Genomic DNA, 7,500 nt, shown 5'->3' with positions numbered 1-7,500 from the left:
ATGCGGAAAAAGCACCAAGGAAAAAGATAAACTGATGACAAAGAGCTTTCGTCTGTTCAGACATACCCTGATATATGTATGTATGTACATACACAAGAAACATACACATATATATATATATATGCACAACACTGAATGGGTCCCAGTGATTAGAGACACATTTTAACAACCACAATGCACTTTAATTCTAGACCATCAAAGGCCGACATGTAGAAATTGAAATGCGGTACTGCCAAGGACTCGAACCCAGCATACACATGGCAAGTGCCGTAGTAACTTACCAACTAGGCTATCAAGAGAGATATATATGTATATGTATATATTTATGTGGTCAGGGTTCAGGTCATGGAGGTTATGCAAACCTTGGGTCAGGTCACTTGCCGGCGCGGGATCAACTGCCAGGTCAGCGAATTGGACGAAATATCTCGTAACCTAACAAATTTAATTCTAAATGCACAACATGCATTTATTCCCCTCAATTCAATGCGGAAGAATGGATGAAGGACAGGCTGAAACATGAGATCGGAATGAAAAGAGGTTACGTAAGAATAGAGAAAAAAGAAAAGGGAAATACACCTTAGATCAAAATATAACGATATGGCAAAACTGGTTAAAAAGAATACGCGCATAGCAAAACGTAACTGAAATTAAGGTTGACAGACAAGGGAGATCTATCCCAAAGGTTTTTTTTTCACCTCTGTGGAAAAAAAATTAAATAAATAAATAAATAAGGAAAGGATAGGCCCAATTCAAAATGACGAAACTGTTATGATAGAATCGAAGGAAAAAATGAGTGAGGCGTTTAACAAATATTTTCTCTCGGTCTTTACTAAGGAGAGGTTAAATAAGGTACCTGACTGCGACCCAATTTTCAGTGGGGATGAAGAAAGTAAGCTATCTAATATCAGTATTAGTAGGGTAGAAGTAGTCAAGCAGATTGAAAAATTTAAAGGTACAAAATCCCCGGGTCCAGACGAAATTTTTCCAAGAGTGCTTAAGGAGTGTAAATTTGAAATTTTCGACCAGTTAACAGAAATATTCAATAAGTCGGTAGACACTGGTATTGTGTCCATTGCTTGGAGGCAAACAAACGTTGTTCCTGTTATCAAAAAGGCAGATAAATCGTCTATGTGCAACTACAGGTCAATCAATGTGGTATCCGTTATAGGTAAAATGCTTGAATCAATAATAATTAATTAATAGACTCAGAGAACACATGAAAAGACATAATTTGATTCGTGACACACAGCACGGTTTCTCCAAGGGTAAGTCATGTGTGAATAATCTTCTATCTTTTTCCACTAAAGTATATAAGGCGTCAGATAAGAATGATTGATACGATGTTATTTACTTTGACTTTAGCAAAGCGTTCGACAAGGTGCCCGCCAGAGACTACTAAATAAAATCAAAGCCCATGGTATAGGAGGAAAAGTGTTAGAATGAATTTGAGCTTGGATCAGTGACAGAAAACAGCGGTTCATCATAAATGGAGTAAAAGGCAAATGGAGGGGGGTGTTTCTAGTGGGGTCTCCTAGAGCTCGGTTTTGGGTCGTTTTTGGTTCATTATGTGCATAAAAGAATTGGACATTGGGACTGATAGTGATATTAGTAAGTTTGCAGAGGACACTAAAATAGGATGCCAAATTAAGTCACGAAACGACGCCGAGATTCTGCAGGATGAGCTTAAGAAATTGTTCGCATGGTCGGTGAAATGGCAAATGAACTTCAATATCTCAAAGTGCAGCGTGTTAAACATAGGGCTACATAACCCCGAAAATATATATAGCTTAGATAACACGCTTTTAGAGAAAACTGAGTGCGAGATAGACTTAAAAGTTCTAGTGAGTCCTGACTTTAAATCGAGGACCTTCCTTTAGCGCCAGGAATAAAGTAAACAAAGCATCATGTTTCGTTGCTAGGACGGCTACCAGTGGAAATGCCGATGTTATCATCAAACTCTATTTAGCGTTAGTTAGACCTGTCCTTGACTATGAGGTACAGTTTTGGTCTCCGCCCTTAGAATGGACATCAATTCACTAGAATCAGTACAGAGAAGAATGACCAAAATGATACATGGACTCAGAAAATTTCCTTACGAAGAGAGCCTTAGGCCCTTTAATTTACACACTATGGAAAGACACAGAATGCGGGGTGATCTAACAAAGGTGTTCAAGTAGATAAAAATCTTTAACAAAGAGTGGCGCAAACAAAGTCATCATATCAAGATAACAGGGCGGGACTCGCAGTAATGGATTTAAACTGGACAAATTTAGATTTAAGAAGGAAATAGGCAAGAATCACTTTACTAATATGGTGGTTAACGAATAGAACAGACTTAGTAACCATATAGTGAGCGCTGAAACTATCAACTGTTTTAAGAAAAAAATTAGACAACTTTATCGACGGGCATAACAGGAAGTAATGGACATGGAACTCCCTAGTGTAGGCCTTATGGTCTCAATTAGTCTCCCTCTTTCTTATGTTCTTATATATATATATATATATATATATATATATATATATATATATGTGTGTGTGTGTGTGTGTGTGTGTGTGTGTGTGTGTGTGTGTGTGTGTGTGTGTGCGTGTGTGTGTGTGTGTGTGCGTGTGTGTGTGTGTGTGTGTGTGTGCGTGTGTGTGTGTGTGTGTGTGTTAATAAGAACACGGGTACGTGTGTTCACTTATTCAAAGTAGACCACTTGGAAAGAGAAACTAACGAAGCAGAGCGCTTTCGTATATTACATCTTCAGTGCAAAAAGTACATAGTTAATAGAAATACATAGATTATATATACATAAAAAAGGAACAAGGACAGTTTACATAAGGGTAGAGGACATTTACCCCCCTGGGAGGCGGGTTGTCAGGTCGCAAGGGTCAATGCATCCGCTAATGAGGGTGGGGCGACATTAGGTCACAGTCACAGGGTTACATTTGACCTGTTTTTGTTTTGCTTATTTCTTGACAGATAAAATTGTCAAGTTTATATAAGCCCTTGTGTAGGTTGGTATTTTGATCACTGTGTAGTTTGATCCATACCACCAGTGATCAAAATACCAACCTACACAAAGGCTTATATAAATTTGACAATTATTTCTGGCAAGAAATAAGCAAAATTATAACAGGTAAAATGTAACCCTGCAACTGTGACCTAATGTCACCCCACCCTCATTAGCGGACGCATTGACCCTTGCGACCTGACAACCCGCCTTCCAGGGGGCAAATGTCCTCTACCCCTCGTAAAATGTCCTTGTTCCTTTTTCATGTGTATATAATCTATGTATTTCTATTAACTATGTACTTTTTGCACTTAAGATGTAATACACGAAAGCGCTCTGCTTCGTTAGTTTCTTTTTCCAAGTGGTCTATCTGCATATATATATATATATATATATATATATATGTATATATATATATATATATATATGTATATATATACATATACATATATATGTATACATACAAACATGTATATATGTATATATATATATATATATATATATATATATATATATATGTGTGTGTGTGTGTGTGTGTGTGTGTGTGTGTGTGTGTGTGTGTGTGTGTGTGTGTGTGTGAGTGTGTGTGTGTGTGTGTGTGTGTGTGTGTGTGTGTGTGTGTGTGTGCGTGTGTGTGTGTGTGCGTGTGTGTGTGTGTGTGTGTGTGTGTGTGTGTCTGTGTGTATGTATGTGCGTGTGTGAGTGTGCGTGGGTACGTGTATAAATTTTAGCGGTAGGTGATTCTATTCATCCGAGGGACGTCATCATAGTAAATCGTTTAAAGTTGTCTCATATAACTCTTTACATATATACTACTGGTTAACTCCACTCACTTAATGTATACGATATAGGACAAAAGCGATTAAACACTATTACATTAAATAAACACTATCGTTGTATGAGATTCACCTCCTGTAATCATATCACCAAGTAAACGCTAACATGCTGTACATAGACATATAATATTCACAGAGGTCTAGCTCATTTTGGGACCAATTGAATCATTGGTCGCCTTATGTCACCCATACATAAGGCCTAGTTTGACAGGAAACGGATCTTACTCTAGGCAAACTTCTCTGAAATTGTCACATGACACACCAACACAGGCCAGGTAATGTCACAAATGAAATGTAACCACAATGCCAGGCTGGTTTGTGTACAGCGACTCACATGATCAGATTGTAGAGCATAGACAGAACAGACACACATGAACACAATATATGTTTGGAGGAGGGATTGTGAAGATGATACTATTATTATTATTTTTTTTTTTTTCTTATTTTAGCTTTGTGGTCTAGTACTTGGACTTTGTTAAATCTAAGTCAATTCTTTAGCGCTGTTCTCTTACAGCGAAGATATTGTAGCAAATAATTAAATATGTCCGAAGAATACTACATATGTTTACCCCTGTACTGAGGTATTGACTCCATATATTTTATGGAATCGATATTCTAAGGAGTTTACTGCCATCTCTACGAACCAGACTTATGCAACATTTTTATGATCAGAGAGTAATATCCATTTAAAGAGGAATGCGAATTTCGTTTAAGCTCTACTGTTGCCCCTAAGGATAGAAGCGCTGGTTGTTTGTATCGCCTAATAACATTTGACAATTATGAAATGTCCGGCACATGTGTCCAAGCAAGTCAAATAATAAATTGGTATATAAATAGATTAAGCCATACATTAAGGAGGACTGCATGAATATAATTAACTTAGAAAGAAGAAAAAAACTGAAAATATGTACATAAAATGGAAATATAGAATTTCTGAAATTATAAATAAAATTGCATAGAAAACGGAGTGTATGATACAGCATGTTTGTTGATATTAAAGAAAATGGAAAACGTGAAATGTAGAGACGGATGAAGTAAAGAAAAATTAAGGACTGGGGGGCAGAATACGAGAGAGGTAAAGGGTAAACTGGGACTGAATGAATTCATTCAGTCTTGTTTAATTCAATCTCATTTTACTTAATAATTTTTATCTATCAATATAGTTTATATAATTTTATTTGTTTCTTATAAGCCTTGCAAAAGTTGAGAATAAAAAGATACAAATTAAAAAAACATATTCGAAACTAGTAAATCACGAGGACATCATCTAAGGTATGAATTTGAATTTAGTTAATATCATTAGAAAATCGGCAGAGAAAAGAGGATATATAAAAGACATTAGAGAAAATAAATCAACGAACTAATAAAAAAAGGACTATACAGATTAAAAGCAGGAGTAACAAAAACAGAGAGAGTTGAACTAAACAAGCTTATCAACAAAAGACACAATCAGAGAAATGAAAAAGAAACATGGATGAAATAGAGAAAGCTATTCGAAAAAGTAAAAGTATTAAACGGGTCGAGCGCAGATTAGATTTAGGGAGGCAACAAATAAGATCTTTGAAAGATAGAAATGAAGAGATTATTAAATGCAGAAAAAGAATGATAAAAAGAGTAGAAGAAATATACCAAGGACTTTACTCGTCAAAGCCTGTAGTTGAATCAGTAAATTCCTTTGTTAGTATTGCCATAAGTTCCAATAGAAGATGTAGAGTTTGCTCTAAAGAGTATGAGACGAGGAAAAGCACATGTGGAAAATGGTATGTCAATAGATCTTCTGAAAGACGCAGGAAAAGAGGTTCATTGTAACTTAGATCAATTGTAAACCCAATGTTTACGTCAAGAAAGCGTTCTTAAATCATAGAGCAATGCTATAGTAATTTTGATTCATAAAAAGGAAAACAGAGAAACTTTTGTAACTACCGACCGATTCACTTGTTATCAAATGTATAAGGAGTATTCTTCAAGATCCTTACAAATAGACTAAATAAAGTTTTCCTCGTAGATGGAAACCAACCAATAGAACAGGCAAGCTTTAGAAGCGGGTATTCGACTCAAGACCATTTACAGGCAATGAATCACTTAATTGAGAAAATTACATAATACACTACATTTTTTTTTTTTTTTTTTTTACTTTTTGTGGATTATAAGAAGGCCTTTGATTCGGTAGGACAAATGGCATCACTAAATTTGCAACGCAAGCAGGGTATAAATGAACAAATAGTAAAAGGTTCTAGAAAAAAATTATGGGGAAGGTACTGCATTAATTTGACTACATAAAGAAAGGAAAAAAATAAAGATCGAGAAAGGAGTACCGCAAGGCAATAGAGTTTCACCCAAAACTGTTTGCAGCTTGCTTGGAAAAGGTTTTTCAAAGGTTGAGTTAGGGAAAGAAAGGCTTGAAGATTAATAGCAAATATTTTGATAACCTAAAATTTGCGGATGTCATTATTCTTATTTTGGAAAGAGCAGAAGACTTGGAAGATATGCTGAGTGATCTGAACAACGAAAGTCTCAAAGTATGTTTGAAAATGAGTAGGAGTAAAACCAAAGTAATGTTCAACACGAAAGTTCAGATTAAAGAGATTATAATCAATGATGATGATCTTGAAGATGTTGAGGTGTATGATAATTAGTCCATATGGTGAAAGCAATCAAAGGTCATGATAATGAAATAAAAAGGCGTATTACAATTGGTTGGAAAATGTTCAGTAAGTGTGAGAGGATCCCTACCCTTATGTTTGAAACACAAAGTTTACAATCAATGTATAATGCCAGCAATAATCTACGGATGTGAGACTTGGAAACTGACAAAGGCGATGAAGACAAAGCTAAGGAGTGAACAGGGGAGAATGGAGAGGTAAATGATGGGAATAACGCTGAAAGACCGAAGGAGAGCAAGTTGGGTGAGAGAGCAGACTGGAATGAAATAGATTGTCGAGGCGGTAGAGGAGAGGAAGCGGAATTAGGTAGGTAAGTTAGGGCGAACGAATCGTGAGCGATAGAGCAAGGGAGATGGAAAGCGTGCAAGAGTGAGAGCATACAGATGGTGGAGAGAAAAGATAGAGAAATTTGCAGGAGTGACATGGCAGATTTTGGCGCAGTCGTGTGTCATGAAATGCTATGAAAGAGATCTTTGTTCAGCACTGAACTCAGGATGGTTGATTGATTGACTGATTTATCTATTCATTTATTCAACTGTTTATTTATTTGTGCGTCTATTAATTGATTATTTTGTCTATTTATTCATTTACATATTTATCTATCTACTTGTTTGTTTGTCTATTGATTTATTATTTTTATGTTTATTTATTTACTCAACTTATTTATTCATTTACTTATCTTTCTACCTGCTTATTTTTATATTTACATATTCATTTACTTATTTCCATTTCTATGCTCATTCATTTATTTCCTCAATTCTGGGAAAAAACATTGGACGTATAAAGCAAAGAAAGAATATCAGGAAGGATGAAGGAAGGAAAAGGAACGAACGAAAAAATCGATGAACTGTGAAGCTTTGTAGAAAGGAGGATTTACGAAAAATAATATATGATATTGATATGATATTTGAAAAATAAAGGAGAGATGACATCAAAGAAACATAGTAAAAGTCGGAAAGAAGGAATTAGAAGCTCAAATGAAATCTGTAAGAAAATATAAATGGT

At 35.5% G+C, this 7,500-nt stretch overlaps 1 protein-coding gene across 1 annotated transcript in view; it reads left to right on the top strand.

Annotated features, from left to right (window-relative positions):
- Positions 1–7,500, top strand: part of LOC143039057 (uncharacterized) — a 1,266,799-nt gene that overhangs the window by 892,524 nt on the left and 366,775 nt on the right. The gene's annotated exons all lie outside the window — the stretch shown is intronic.

This window comes from Oratosquilla oratoria, chromosome 25, assembly GCF_046742065.1.
Source record: "Oratosquilla oratoria isolate Oo_2021 chromosome 25, ASM4674206v1, whole genome shotgun sequence".
Lineage (NCBI taxonomy): Eukaryota > Metazoa > Arthropoda > Malacostraca > Stomatopoda > Squillidae > Oratosquilla > Oratosquilla oratoria.
The sequence above is the reverse complement of the archived record's forward strand: the minus strand, read 5'-3'. Positions and strand labels throughout refer to the sequence as shown.